Source organism: Micrasema longulum, unplaced genomic scaffold, assembly GCF_059751315.1.
Source record: "Micrasema longulum isolate JH-2025_06_02 unplaced genomic scaffold, ASM5975131v1 h1tg000802l, whole genome shotgun sequence".
NCBI lineage: Eukaryota > Metazoa > Arthropoda > Insecta > Trichoptera > Brachycentridae > Micrasema > Micrasema longulum.
The window spans coordinates 367,296-384,072 of record NW_028277994.1 but is presented as its reverse complement, the minus strand read 5'-3'; the positions used below and the strand labels follow the sequence as shown (position 1 = coordinate 384,072).

The 16,777-nt window shown below is 32.3% G+C and overlaps 1 protein-coding gene across 2 annotated transcripts in view; it reads left to right on the top strand.

The window, feature by feature from the left end:
- Nucleotides 1-783: 783 nt before the first annotated feature.
- Nucleotides 784-16,777, top strand: part of LOC148278970 (uncharacterized) — a 79,316-nt gene continuing 63,322 nt past the window's right edge. The window contains exon 1 of one of the 2 annotated variants that reach the window (XM_088230663.1): nucleotides 784-1,221. The gene's annotated coding sequence lies outside the window, so the exon portion shown is untranslated. Of the gene's footprint in view, nucleotides 1,222-13,369; nucleotides 13,405-16,777 lie in introns of those variants that run through there. The other variant, XM_088230664.1, reaches the window with a different exon arrangement.

Below are 16,777 nucleotides of genomic sequence, written 5' to 3'. Positions count from 1 at the left end.
TAAATAAAACAACTTTGTTTTTAACCACTAATTTTTATTTTTCACCGACCGGTTTCAAAGCAAACAAGCTTCTTCGTCAAGGTTTACGTTATTAATGAATTGATTCCATTTTCTTATTTTTATCATATTCACTAAATACTACACGTGGACCCAATAAATCAAGACGTTTTTTCCTTACACGGGTGGTAATTTGATATCATCATTTTCGAAGTAAGACAGGAGAGGACTAAAATAAATATTGTTTATTTGGTTATTAATTATTGTTTTCTTATTATGAATCGCTTTTTTAATTTCTAAGATTTCCAAGTTGTCTAATTTTAATATTTTATTTTCAACATGAAGTACTTTTAATCCAGTGTCTTTATTGAAGTTATGATTATTTTCTATCAGATGATTTGCGAATTTAGAAAAATTATGAGTTTCTTTCAACCTTTTTTTGTCTCTATCCCATTTTGACTCTGTAAGCTTTTATATAGAAATCTTTTCTTGAATGATGAAAATCATAATAAGCGTCGTAACCGATACTCGTTTATTATATAAATGCGAAATCAAGAAGATAATTATTTAACCGCTTTTTTGCTTTTCTTTTTTTTTGATATTTCGAGAAATAATTATGAATTCGCAGTGTTAATGCTTATATTATTATCCTATAGCCACGTGGAAGTACTAAAAAATACTTTGACATCGCTACTCCTACTCAGTACTGTATAGGGGTCGGTCGGCAATGTCGGCAATGTCGGCATACCGGCAATGCAGTGTGCGCAGAACACGAGACTTCACATTCACAGCGCGCCTGTACTCCACCGGTACAAGACTGGTTCACTATACTCTACCGACAACCGACTGCTAAATACGACACGCTGTAGTCGGTCGCCCGCAGAACTTGACATTACCGCTCCGCACTCACGGTTTTCATTCATTCCGCCGAGAGAAGCCGGCAGCCGGCACGCTCTATCCGCTCTCCGTTCCTCCTCCCCGACGGCCTGACAGCCTGACAGCCTGCGACGAAAGGCGGGAAAGTCTGCATCTAGTGCGAAAAATCGCGCGGACTCAGTTTGATCCGTTTGAAATATTGACATTACTTATCGCGAAAAAATTGTGAAATATTTCTGGACGTTCGGCCGAACATTCGTCCGGTGAAGTGCGGCTAACTAACAAAAAGTGGTAGTTTTATATTTTCCAGTTACGTTTTACCAGTTGCCGTGTACGCAGTTTGTCCGTGTAAGTATGATTTATTTTAAATAGTGTTAGTCAACTCAATGCACAAAAATAGGTTTATATTCGTGTGTGGTTATAATCGGTTCAGGAAATGCCTGCCCTAAAGAACCTATATACGAATTCTGTCAAAAAAGTGTTCTTTTTTTTTTAATGTATTTTTAAAATATACATAAAAGGTAAAACAGAATATTAAAAAAAAGGATAAGTACATAGCAATGAAATACATATTAATAGTAAAAATAGTAAACAAAAAAATCCCACAGAGGCATGGCCTATTCGTGGGTATACACGATGTTAATGAATTTTGCTCCTATAATAAATAGACAAGTTATAATATTTTTGTGTAACATAAAAAAGAGAAAATAAAATATTCTGTAAAAGATTTTACGGTAAATTTTTTTCATGGATTACCATTAATTATAAAAAAGGAAATAAAAAATATTTTAAAAAACAAAAAAACATTCCTTTTAATAATAATTCCTAATAATATTCCTTTAATGAAAGGGCAACAAAATATATCATTGAAAAAAAGAGTTCATAGCTTTAGTTTGAATCCAGGATAGTGCTTGTTTTTTAAAAGAAGGAAAATTTTGAAAGTTTGGAATCAATGAAAAATTATCAGTAAAAAAAGAATTAAAAATTTTTGGGCCTATAAAATACGCATGTCTCTGTGCGAGCATCGTTTTACAATGTGGTATTTCTAACACACGATTCCTTTTTTGACTTGATCTATTTGAATTATATGTAAATAAATTTTGGTACTTAATATAATCAAATAATCCCAATATCGGTAAAACAAATGCATTAAAATAATTATGCAATGCAAAGACTTCAATTATTTTTACGATCTCGTTTACCTATCTCTTTATTATGAATAATCTACTTATGTCTTGAAGAAAAAGAGCATTTTTTAATATAATACTTAAAGAGTCTTACTCATAAACTAAGCGTAAAGTTACGCCTAAGTAAAGTGGTATAATTCGGATGGAAACACCATCCTTATTCTACCACTATAATAAGGATGATATTCCCATTCGAGTTTTACCTCTATACTTAAGTGTAACTTTATGCCAAGTTTATGAGTAAGGCCCAAATTATATTACTCGATTTACATTATATTACGCTCTGTAATCGATATCAATGTGAAATCAGTAGACCGTGTCGGTTTATTATTATTATGGTATTATTTCAACCAGTTATTGTTAAATTCGAACGCGTGCCTTGTTAGTTATTCAGTCCGAGGGAAGCCACACTTTATTATTTAGGATATTCAGTAATAATTGGTCAAAATTCAATTAAATAAACGTTTCCGTTCTAGCACACGAGTATGACAGCAGATTGATATAAACTGTGATTACCGAATCCTCTTATAATTAAGTTAAATGTGTAAAATAGTTTTTTGAATTCAAATGAATAAAAGTTATCTTGAGAATGACTTGAAAATGAACTGTTATGATGTTTTTATTACATTTTACATTACGGTTAAACATGAACTTGGTAATAAGTAGGTCTATATTTGCTTTTTACATTATTTAGTGATATTTATACAATAAAAACAAATAACACAAACATACGTACATGCAAAAAAATGTAACTCTTTGTTCTCTCTGTTCTGTTGATATATGATAAAAAAAAAGAGTTTTAAATTGTATTATTATGTTAATATGCATAAAATACAATTATATTGTATAATTCAAATGTAATTTCCAATAATTTAAACTAAAATTAATTGGAATTTATAGTAAAAATAATTTTGCTTTCAGTTGCGCGTTGGTTGCATTTGCAAAGTAATATACCTACTACAAGTATATTAGTGAAGTATGGAGGCTTAGAGGATCTTAAATATTGTTATCAAATCCAAATTCGTTTAATTAATCAAAAAATTTCTCCATGCTCACTGAAAAAATCTAAAATGTATCCCATATTTTCGTGAATCTGAGATCTAATATTTAAAATACATCGGATAATAATTCTTGCACCATATTCATATATTAACATAACTTAAATTTGAGACAATAATTCAAAGATCAAATGATTTATAGTGTGATTTTTGTGCCTTTCTCACTGGAAATAGTAATTTGTTAACCTTCAAGATAAATAACCTAGTTTTAATTTAATAGCGGCATTTGCGCCGAACATAAATTTATTTAAAGAAATCTTTAAAAAATCAGAATCAAACTTTATTGGAATTTTATACATGAAACGCGGAATTTTATCTGTTTTAATCTTAAAAATATACTTTTAATACTGATTAATTTAACGAGAGACATTATTTTGTACGGAATGTCCACTGTATGTTGGATTTATTTATTTTTTTAAATAACATCCTTGACCTTGCACGAATTATTCCATATCAAATATTGGAAAGGCTATTTATTGTATTTTAATTCATAAATATGGAAATACATCTCAGGACAATACTGTAAAATAGTATTTTCTCGGAAAGATCGACATAAATTATTGAATAAAATTGGTGTTTCTGCAATTATCACAGTCCAAAGACTGACAACTTTAGCAATAGTGAATTAAAGGATCTGGTTGATGTCTCCAATGTAACAACTCTATTCCTGTTTTCTAATAGTAAGTTATTATATTTACAACTCATTAAAAATGGGCACACTGATAGAAATATTTGTATAAATAATTAAGAAGTCCGACCCGGTTGTGTGATCATTTGTAACAGTAAAAAATCGAAAGTATTAGCAATAATATTTGTTGAATGAAAAGAATACTATTTTAAACTTTGACTATTACTTTTGATTTTTAATTATTACTAATGATCAAACAACCCGGCCAAAGCATTTACAAGGATTTTATTGGCTGTGATGAAGATATAACCAATGCACTAGTTACATAATATGAAAACATACTTTTCAAATATCAATTTAAAATATTCTACAAAAAAAAGGAAGTAATTAAATGATTTAACCCATTATTTAGCGTAGGTACCAAATTGATTGATTAATTATAGAGGACTTGGGAGATATTAAGTAAGTAAAATTGCATAATTTATTTTTTTTCAGCACATCTTTTCTCAAATGTACAAAATGTTCTTTACCCAACCAATAGCTACAGTGTTTTCATTTTCGTTTCGAGCGGAAATTGTTTTTTGGAACCTAAAAACTGAGCTGACCTAGAATTTTCAGACAATAAGATTTTCGCTACCAACTGATTAGATATTCTACGATTGCGTACATTCTATAAATAACTGAAAATATTTCATTATGTAAATTTCAACGTTTGTACGCAATATATGTACTAAGTACATATCGAGCCATGATCGGCAAAACATCGTAACTGACAGAATATTTTTTCTTCTTTCGGGAAGTTCGATGGCTTAAAAAAATATTTATTAATAAACAACCAAACTAATCCCATTTGAAAAAAAGTTTTTATGTTTCGTATTATCATTACCACGATTTAAAAAAAATATTTTGAAATTACTCCGCCTGTTATGTCACCAGTTCTCGTCGGTGAGTTTGCTTCTATTTAAAAGCAGAACCCCGTAACTGTCAAAAAACACAGAACATTGAAAAAAATGGTTACCTGGAAACCAGACATCTATCACAACACAAAAACACGCTATAATTGATTGGTCGATTCACAAGAACCTGTCACGATTCAAAGTAGGTAGTTCATTTTAATTAATTTTTCATACATTTTCGATCAAATTAGCCAAACAATTAAATGCTCTTAATTTTAACCGCGTGTAAGAAAACATTTCTATAACCAATTTCCCGTAGCACGGAACTTCCTCATTATTCAGGAATAGACTTTAAGAACGTGGTTTAGTTTAGAATATCTATTTTATTGATATCAGTAAAATTAATAACCGAAACAGTGTGTGATTCTCAAAGTGTATTCCTCGTTAATTGGGAGGTAGAAGCGTTCTCCTGTAAAATATAGTTTTCGTTGGTTACGATGTTTTGGCGATCACGGCTTGGTGTATCCTAGTAGGAAGAGAACTTTTAATACCCATGCAAATGTACAAAATCTGTTCTTTATATTGCTGTACAAATTACATACACAATAAAGATAGTATTAGTATAAAGATATATTTTATAGCATTCGAGAGAAACACTACGTCGGATTTCTTCGACGACAGTTTAGGTGTTTTTAAGTGGGTGAATATTGCGACGTTTTACCTATTTGGCTACAAACGTACTAAAATCACGCAATGTGAGAAAAAATTCCAGTGATTAATTTTAATGGCGCCAGTATTCTTTACGATCGACGCGACGCGGAGGTAAAAAATATGCACACGTCTGTCAGTGGTCGAGTACACAACCAAATTACTGCTTCCACACTAGAGTAACGCTTGTTATAGAACGTAGATATTGACGGATCCGTCCGTATAGATGGATCAGAAAACTTATATAAAATAGGTCAGATTTTGATTCAGTAGCTCAATCACAAATAACTATCGACGTGCTAATAAGCGACGTGATAAAAATTTCTTACCAAGGTAGTTTATCGTATTCGCGATCACAATGGAACATCCGTGAACACCTAATATTAAATGTCAAAATATTTACGTTTCGCGATATTTATAATCCTGCTGCGCAAACACATATTTGATTTCCACCGGTGTAAATATGTAAAATATTCTAAAACTGCTACTATAGTTGTTTGTATTTATTATTAACAATACTATTTATTGCATTTATCCGACGGTTGGCAGAACAAATGTCAAGAAAAGTAGTCGCCATAGTAATTGTAATTTATTTTGCACTTTTTTGTATTAGGTACTCTTTACTTTTTAGCAAATGCAATATATTGTATAATTTTTTATCGTAAATGCTGATTTTTCGCCAGTGAACTGTATTTGTTTACGAGGGAAACAAAAACCAAACCGACACAAACGTTGACTTAGAGATTACACACGCGTTGACTTATGACTGCGACAACTTAAGCATGTTCATTATTGATCATTGTGATCGCTCAAATGCTTGGCATGTTTATAAGCACGTCAATAGTTGTTTGTGATTGCGTTACTGAAAGTGCTGTCACGTGCAATCGCAATAAAAGATAGACATATCGCTAGCCCAAAGCAATAGTGAGATATCTCTGAAGAACATATTTTTAGATAATTGGACTTTGAGGTGTGCAGAAGATCTGACTGAATTAAACTATTTGAAGTAGATTGCCGGCCTCGTAGTGTAATTGTCAGCGCGTTTGCCTACCGTGCAAAGGTCTCGGGTTCGATTCCCGACATGGTTGACGTGATGTAATATTTTATTATTATGTACAGTCCCTGGACTGCTACCTGAAGCGTAAGACTGATCATCTTACATGCGTGTAACAAAAATGATCAAGATACGCTGCGATTGGTGTACCAATGCAGTACACTATGCACCACCGGGTGCGGGAAGGGGAAAGATGATGATGGTGTTCTGATTCGTATAAAACGTACGTATGTTTCTAGCAACTAGCTTTTTGCTATAGGATTCCGAACTGTAGATACAAACATGTTGATATTCTAAGATTCGTATAAAACGTGCGATGTTTCGAGCAACTAGCTTTTTGCTATAGGATTCCGCACTGTACATACAAACATGTTGATATTCTATGATTCGTATAAAACGTGCGCATGTTTCTAGCAACTAGCTCTTTGCTATAGGATTCCGCACTGTACATACAAACATGTTGATATTCTAAGATTCGTATAAAACGTGCGATGTTTCGAGCAACTAGCTTTTTGCTATAGGATTCCGCACTGTACATACAAACATGTTGATATTCTATGATTCGTATAAAACGTGCGCATGTTTCTAGCAACTAGCTCTTTGCTATAGGATTCCGTACTGTACATACAAACATGTTGATATTCTAAGATTGGAGCAAAAAATTATTGAAGCAAAACGACATTATTCTCGGGCGCCAAATAGTTGGTAAACTGGGTCGCGTGTCGCTCGTAAATTGATAATCGGGAGCAGAAAAACCGAACTTTACTTTATACCTAGTGCCAACTTCCAAATGGTCATTTAATCATTTTATAGAGTTAAAACAGGGAAATACTTTCCTAATAACTATCATCTTACTGGACATTTTAGGATCCATCGTCTACGTCTAATGTCTAATCCAAAACATATATGTCAATTAAAATAGAAGGTAGGTTGGAGAAATGAGTAATGCCTTATTATAAATTGATATTTCTAATTTATTTCTTTATTTTATGTCCTAAACACTAAACACTTCTTCTAACCACAAACATATGATTTATATGATATACGGTGGCAAACAATTTTAATGAACTGGTATTTGAACATTTTTTTCCGTCACTGTCTCGCAAATGCCTCCCCGATACTGACCAAAAAAGACAACTGCTAGTCGGACTGATTATGCTTAACGAAAATTCAGGTTTTGTTGTCCCGCTTTCCGCACCACAAAACTGAACCGATTTAGTTGTTTTTCTTTGGAAAGAGAAGCAGAATAAACATTTTTGTGTCAGGATCTTTTGCGTTTTTCAATAATAGTTATCATATTTGTATAGCGTACGTCCGAAGACAGCTGATAAAACAGGGCGCTTTTAAGGATTTTTGGTTGGTTCTAGTTTTCATGGTAAACAACGTATCAAAAAAACAAAACAATGCGGACACGTCAATAGTAAATATCTATAGTCTGTGGAAAAAAACATTGCTCTAGTGTAGGGTTGCCACGTTTCGCTAGGGTCTCGTCGGGACGTTCTGGAATGGGGATATACAGAAGCAAAAAGAGAAATTTTGTAACGGGTTTTCAGAAATATAATAGAAATGTTTTTCTTACATTTGATGTGGTGCTTCTTGCGGAAGAAGTACCGCTGGCCGTATATTTTCTATGACTTAAAATTAACGTAATACAGCAATATTGATTTGACAGTCCCTGGCATCAATGATATAACTTTTTCCATTATGGTCCTATGAGCAGCAATGCAAATTAAATACTAGACCAATTTCAAAAATTAAAAAAAAAAACATTTTTCTTTCACAGAACCTATCGACTTCTTCTCTATCGAGGCAAGTTCAATTTCTATGAAGTTCTTTAGATGCATCAATTGCTGAAACCATTTGCCACCTTATTTTCACATTCATTGTCAGCACGGCCGTTGCACTGTATAAGTCCATATCGGGACATTATAGGTTTCATCGGGACGTTGGAACAGAGAACTGAAAAACGGTGACAGTTCCGATGTATCGGGACGGATGGCAACCCTACTCTAGTGTCATAATACAGGAAGGAAACGCGACAATACGTTAGTATGAAGAAAAGTCCGACTGCGTTTCTTCTTAAGTGATATCTATATATTTATACATAAGATTAAAATCGGTTTATTTACAAATATTCAGGCATATTCGAAGTATAGAACTCTTTCTTTAATCCGGCACTTCACTTCTCTGGCCCGCCAGTAATCAGGCGTTTTTATACAGGCCTTCCACTTCAATGGAATAATGTACAGTTTTAAAACATAATAGAATAGTAATGTATTGTAAATTTATTTTTTTCGTTATTGTATAATACTGCATAATACAGTATTATAAATACTAAATGCGTGTAATGAAACAGAGCTTCTGGTGTTTAAATGCGCCATTATTTGTGATTTCCGGTAATCCGGCAGTGCTAGTCCGATATCTGCCGGATTACCGATAGACAGCTGTGTTGTTAATAGTGCATTTCTTTATGAATGATGCTAACTTAATATAGATTACATACGCACTCGTAATATTTCAATAAAGTTTCTCACAAAATAGAAGCATTTTTAATAATTATTTTTAAATAAACGTTCGTCTACTATTGATTTATTGTAATTGATTTTAGTCTAAACAGTACAACTGTACAGCTTTTATTTTTACTGTATGTTTTAAATTGGCTTAATTATTTTTTGGTAATTCAGACACCCTGAAAAGCTAGGCTAGGTTTAATATCTACATAATACGACATTTTGAATCCACCACAGCGTAAAACACTTATTTTACATATTTATTATTTTCAAACCGATGCAACACTGTTTTCCATATTATATCGCGCGATTATAATTGAATTTTATGTTAGGTAGTTTTAAACTACCGATGTGGTTTAATTGGTTGCAACTGCGTACCATCATCATAACGTTTCATATCGCCTATGGTCGCTTATTTTTAATGGTATTATTACGATGCGATACTATTTTCACACCTGCTCCAGAGTTTACAGTAAAAAATACTGTAAATGAAGCAGTTGCTTAAAAACAGAATACGTACCTACTTGTTTTGTGTATTTAACTGTAATTATAGAAGACAATATGTGGTAATGTGAACAAGATGTGATTGTAATATAATAATATTTTTATCTGAATAATGCCCTGTCCGAACGGAATGAAGGATGCAATCTGTGAGTGAAATGGAACAAGAACCACGAACATGGTTTTTAAACGAACACAAATATCCTGAAAAAATCGATCGGGTGGAGATCACTCCGTCTCACGATGTAAAGGTCAAGGGGCCCCAGAGCGGCACTGCGCCGCGCGTCACGGCAACATGAAATATTATTTTCCTTGTTTTGGGTGAAAAAAGCCGCACTACGACTGCGCGGAACTGCAGAGACAATTTTGGCCCGCAGCCCCATTGGACGCTGTAGTGCGGTGCTGTTGTGGGTAAATGTTTGCCTACCATGATAAAGAATATACAATAAATTTTCTCCTAAAAAACGCTAAAATGAAGTAATTATATCTACCAAAAAGGCTTAAAAACGTTCCTTGTAAATATATTTTGTAAGTTTCAGGAAAACGTTAAATGTTTCGATAATATTTCGTGGTTTTGAGCTCGTTATTATTAATGTGACTGATTTTTATCCAATATCGTGTTTCAAGTAAGGTTGCTAATTGCTAACCGTCCAGAATTAAACTGGGCTGTCCAAGAATTGATGTTGCTGTCCAGAATCCAGGTTGAATGTCAAAACGTCCAGGAATTTCAGAAAAAGCTACCGCCCAACATCAACTACACTCCAAAATAGATTTTTCTATTGGTCCTTAATTTTCGATGTGAGCTTATTAGATTATTTAATTATTATTATTTCTTTGTATAAAAGTGGACCATCAGGCTCGTATAATAATAAAAAAAACATAAAAAACTGTTAGTATAATAATTTTTTAGGAATATTAGATAAGTTATGTTATATAGACAGACACTCCGTAGAGGAGGGGCGGAAAAGGGCCCCCTCAGTGGAGAATATTGTGAAATTACATTTTATTTATTTATTTATTTTTTACGGCAATTTACAGTGAAACTATTTATACAACAAGCTAATTAAGTAATAAAAGTAAACATATATGTATTTATTTTTGCTGGTGGTTCATCTAAACATAGCGTCGCTTTTTACAAGACGACGAAAAGACTGCTTATTTTATTGAATTGAAGAGAAATTAGACTTAGAGTGGTTAATGGGCGACAGTTTATGGAAAAAAAACACTTCATATTAACATATTTAAAGGCGTAATTTAGTTGAGCTTTCAATAAAATAACCATTTATTTCGTAGTCCTGTAAAAATAACAAAAATGACGTACGCGTTGTTGTTAGCTTATAGACGACATATACATTGCATTCGATTATTTATAAGCCTATGTTAATATGTTAGCATCTGTCGGTGAACCAAGTAAACATACAAATTTCGTTTGTGTTAGTAGGTCCAATGTAATATTTTATTTGAAAAGGTTCTGCTGCGCAGACGTAAGCAAAGTTCATTAAATATTCGAATGGACTGTACAACTGCACACATGTTTCATTTTTGGGGAATGTGTTGAATTGTTGACAACCCTGGTTACAAGCAACAAACGATAGAAATGTCACTAGTTTTCTCCGACTTTCCTTAGATAGAAAAGTATTCTTAAATGGTATTGCCCGAAGCAACATCTAGCTTTGTGTCGCGATCTTTCCACGGTTCAGGTGTAATTCGGACGCTCCATTCATGGCAAACAGCTTTATATTATTTTATATCTGCACGTTTATAAGTACTTTAATCATTTCTTATTATTTTAGAGTTGTACTTTTTAATAGGGTATTTCCTCTCTAGAGGAATATCGGATTAAACATGCTGTACATATTAAGGATTTTTTAATGACTATTTTAATGTTTGTAATAAGTGCTCATAATCAATAACTTCATTCATGGATTTTGTTTAAAAAATTTTCAAGGTCAAAAACGGCGGTTTCGTAATTTGGCAATGAATTTAGTCACAGGACTCTAGAAGTAATAAATAATGTTAGTGATGCCATAGATAGAAATAAAAAGGCGCGTGTTCGATAAAATATTGTTGTCTATACTCATTTCACATTGATATTGACAGATTGACAGATTATAACAAAACCGAACGAAATTTCGAGCATTTTTCATTACTCTAAGTATTTACGACATCCTCTAAATTTATTTTGATTTATCGGTAAATACCACTTTTAGCTGAACATATTTTGATCGCCCGACACTACTTTTTTGTCAATATCAAGTTTTTAGGTATTTAAAAAAAAGTTCTTTCGGCATAACTATTAATGTATTTTTGCATATAGGCTCAATAAAACGAAAAAACCCACTTTTCAATGAATCATTGGATACTTGATAGTGTTTGACAAGTGACACAACAAGCGACTAGTAAACAAACATACAAACAACCCATAGAAATAGCTTCTCTATACAATCAGACATTTTTATATTAAAACAGGCGGTGACGTCACGCAGCTTTTGATGCGGTCATACAAGATGACGTCGCGAATTGTTCGTTTTTCATTTTACCTATTCAAATAACTACAGTTTAATCCTTTGTATCTCTATTAATTCTCTACGGAATTTAATAGGAATAGTATCAATTGCCTCGTTTTTTTAAATTAATTTATTAAAAAAATCCACGAGAACGGCCCATTCCCAAAAAAACTTTTACAATCTAACCCTTTCCCACCCGGGTCTCGATTACAATAGGAAGTTAATAGAGTTATCTTCGATGTATTGTCAATAAAGTAAAACCGATTTTTTATATCGAAGACGTGAATGATTGCACAGAAAGAAAAGGTTAAATTGAGCTCTCGTCAACTGATATTTGTACACATTTATAATCATACCCCTCATTCGTATCCCGATCCGCACCCAATTGTGCATGGCAGGTATATCAAATTAATGCAGTAAGTCTTGAAAGCAATAAATTTGCGGACAAACGTTTCAACAAATAGTGGTATTCTTTGTTCAAATAACGTAATAAGTTTGAAGTCAGTTCGCACAAGGAAAAAAATTACCATAAAACAAAAAAAATAACTAACCGTTTTATAATAATCTAAATGAATTACAATAGTAAAAATTGTTTAACCTGTTCATTTGATTTTGAATTTGTTTATTGGGGAAAATAACAGCATAACAAAATAAATTACAACCATTATAAATATGTAAGCTCAAAATAAAGTCAGTAAAGGGTTCCACAAAAATACAATTTTAAAATCCAGATACATTTAGAAAAGAAAACATAAAAAATACTCAAAATAATGATGAGGGTGAGGGTGAGTGGGTATAGAAATAGGGTTTGATTTCGGTAAGTGCGAGTAGGCGTGTTTTTGATATAAGTGAAAATGTAAGAAGTCATAATGTAAAAACAAATTATAAAGAAGATTTTGTATTTTTTAAAATAAATTGTTTATGAATTGGACACGCTCGAATAAGGTTTTTAGCTTTCATTAATATTTGAATATTTTCATTAATATTTAAAGCATTAACTTGGTGGTCAAATATTTTAATAAATGTTATTAAATATTTGTATATAACCACTTACCGACTTTCTTACGTCTGCCGGTTTCGAGACGTACCCGTTTCTTCGTGAAGACGCCAATTAAACCAACATGCAAGGATATACAATTGATTTAATAAATACCCTTTTAAATAGAAAACTAAAAAAAAAAACAGTCAAACAATTTTTCTATCCCGTCAACAGTAATTATAATAATACTAATAATGATAATAAATGGAGAATTCTTTATGTTAATACTATATCCAAAAATTTATCAAAATTTTAACCAAATAATATCAAACCTGCTTTTTATACGAATAACAATATTGGTAAATTATTTCTTAATAATAAAGACAAAAATAGTTTATTAAATAATTCAGGTGTTTACCAATTAAAATGCAATTCTTGTCCTTCAGTTTACATTAGAAAAACATCAAGAAATTTTGATATTTGTGTTAAAGAACATATGAGGTGTCTTCACAATAATAGTTTCTCTGAATCCGCAAATCACCTAATCAATTTAAATCATGACTTTAATAAAAATACAGGAGTTAAAATCATACATACAAATAATAAAGGGTAATATGGAAATATTTCACATCAGGAAAGCTTTAAAAAATTATGTTTCTTTGATCAATAATCAAACAAACTTCCAATATAGTCCTTTATACGATGTTCCACTGTAATGGTTACCCTATTAAACCTATTAAGCTTATCCCCTCCCTCCATCCAATCTACTTTTTTTATTAATTCTCAAACAACAGATTTAATCAGTGCATGTTTGTCCTAATCAGCGCATGTGCTTATTAAAATGGATGTCGTGTTGGTTGTATATTTTTGTGCAACAACTATGGTGAAGGTGTATAGTAGGTTTGCATGTTAGTTTAATTGGTGTCCTGACGAAGAGACGGGTACGTCTCGAAACCGGTAGACATAGAAAGTTCGGTAAGTGGTTAAATATAAATATTTAATAATATTTTGTGAATATTTTCCGTTATAACACTTACTAAGTAAGTAAAATTTGTCAGCCGTTCTTGTTTGGAAATATTGTAAAAGATAGGTTTGTATATTATTGATTACCTATCATAATAATTGGCAATTATTGTTGAAATAAATTAAATCGTGGGCAATAGCTAGGTAGAGGTAAAATGGATTGTCTCATTCGCCCAAACCAATATTGAATCAACCGCTCCACAAGTGTATAGCTTATGTTAGGTTTTTGTTATTTTCATTGTGCGTTTTGTAATATAAATAATATGGATGTACATATATACCTTGTTTTTAAAACTGTGAATATTTTGTTAATTAACTCTGTTTATTAAGTTGGTCTTCTTTGTTTATTCTCTAATGTAAAAACATTTCAAAAAAGTATATTGTTAAGTGTCCTCGGCACGGGTAACCCCAGTGAGGACACATTATTTTTATTTTTAATTATAGTTCGTAAGAGAAAAATATTAATAAATAAATAAATAGCGTGCGTTGGATTCAACCAGAAAAAAGGGTTAAGATAATGTTCAGATAAAGTCCAACAGGCTCCCTTTCCTTCGTATGATCGATGGCACGAAGACCCATTGTGTTGCTGCATGAACAGAGAACATATCATATTTCCAAACATTTAAGAGCTAAGCATTAATTCTTCCATGACCTCCTTTCCATATGCGGACAGAGGGCTGTGCAATGTTATAATATGCCTTTTTGCAAAACAAAATGCCGACATTTACATATAGGGAGCGGTGACTTATAATCTAAATAGTTATACATCGCAAATTGCTTAATTTTAAATACAGTGAAATATTTTTTCACTCACGCACGCTCGTCGATTATTCCGACTTTTGATTTATCCATCTTCAAATATTTGTTGAATTGGGCCATGCCCTGTCTTTCTCGGTCTTCTTCCTGCGTCCATCAACATTCGCATCGTAAATCAATTTTCGCCGTCCAATCGCTCTACTTAGACAAACCACCGTAATGCTCCTTTTGGGATTTTGTCGATAATGCTCGTCTTAGCCTTACATAATGCACGGATCTCGACATTTATGCAACTAGGGTACATAGTTTTATCACAGATTTGCCTGAGAAATTGCATTTCGACAGCATTCAGCCTATTTCCATCTATGATGCACATACTTTTATATGCAGAACTTTATTCAACATATTAAAATCTTAATTTATAAAATTCTTCTGTACGTGTAATGTCACTGAACTTCTTTTAAACGGCTTAACCGATTTACGTGCGGTTTCAGAGAAATATAGATCTTTGCGCTGTGCGTGTTCTTAGATATTAAAATCTGTAATCTAATATGTAAAAAAGAAGTAAGGAGCATAAATATTTTATTCATCGATCATTTGACATCGACATTTACATAAAAATGGAAAGATGTTGTTTTTTTGTGTATAAAAAAAGTTTGTTTTTAAATGTTTACAAACAATTATTTGTTTTTGTCTTTTTCTAAGGTAATAGTAGGCAAGCCAACGTTTGGGCAGGACAACGTCTGTCGGGTCCGTGAGTTACCTATATAATCAATTTATTATCATTTGTATCCATGTTTATGTTAATTTTTATTTTTATTAAACAATATTTAATATGTAAAAACGGCCTTTGGCTGAACCTTGTAGACGTAATCAATTATTTTTAATCTCAAAATTAAACATGTTACTGCATGCAGGTAAGTCTGAAATATATGAAACGACGGTTTTCTCATCATTTTTTGACACTTCTTGCTCGAGTGATGGAGGTTTGCAATTTTAAATATAATTTAATATCTCGCTCGGATACGGTTTAATTTTTACTATAAAATAAATTTTAAAAGGTTGCCATTCGACTAATCGGCCATTTCGCACGTAGTTCAAATCCACACGGAACGGTAAAATTTCGATGAGATTTCGATTCAAAGTTTTAATTTATTTATTGACGATTAAAAGAGATTCGATGAATCCTATATAAAGAATCATAATAATAATAATATCCTTCACAGCTCTCATATTATTGGTTGGTTAATACGAACCAGTGATGTCGATCAAAGGAGTGCGTTTTTGTTAAAATATTTTTTTAATATTTTTTTCGTATATTTTCAAGAAACTTTGCCGTACAATTTAATGCTCTATTTTTTACCGCGCACAAGAAATCATTTTTTATCCAACTTCCCGCAGGACTGGAGTTCCTCGTTGTATCTACTTAGCAAAATTATGTTTTCCACATAGAAAAATAAAACATGCGTGAAAAAAAATCTGAACATGAGCAATTACAGGTCACCGACGAAGATGATTTGAATTTTCATACAAATATGCACATTTTCGTACATAAATTTCGATTTTACTTTATAACTTCCCTTCGAAGTCAGTCGAAGTTAACTTCCCTTTGTAATCGGAGCCCTCGAAATTTCGATTCTGGCATTTCAAGAGTTTCGATTAAGAAAATGTCTCGAGGCACTCGGAATTCCGAGTCTTAAATCTCGAATGCAACCCTAGTGACCACAACACTACCACGTCTACGACCCATCTCAAATTAAGTAATTAAATAAAAACATTAATTGATTTCTGTTTTTTAGGAAATAATTTCCAAATAAAACCTCGTGGAAAAAATCAGTATTTCTCCCTCGAACGTTTTAATTGTTGACTCTAAACAGGCTACATTAATAATAATCTTCATTATCACTCCTCTTTCCGCATCCAGTGTTGCATAGGACACTGCGTCTGTAAGCCAAATGCAGCGTATTTCTATCATCTATTACACGAAGGTAAGGTGATTAGTTGTGGGCTTCAGTCCAGCAATAATGAAATATTGCAGTTTGCACAACCTTTAAAATCGATATTTCACGCCCACCCTGCAAGGAATCGAGCTTAGGA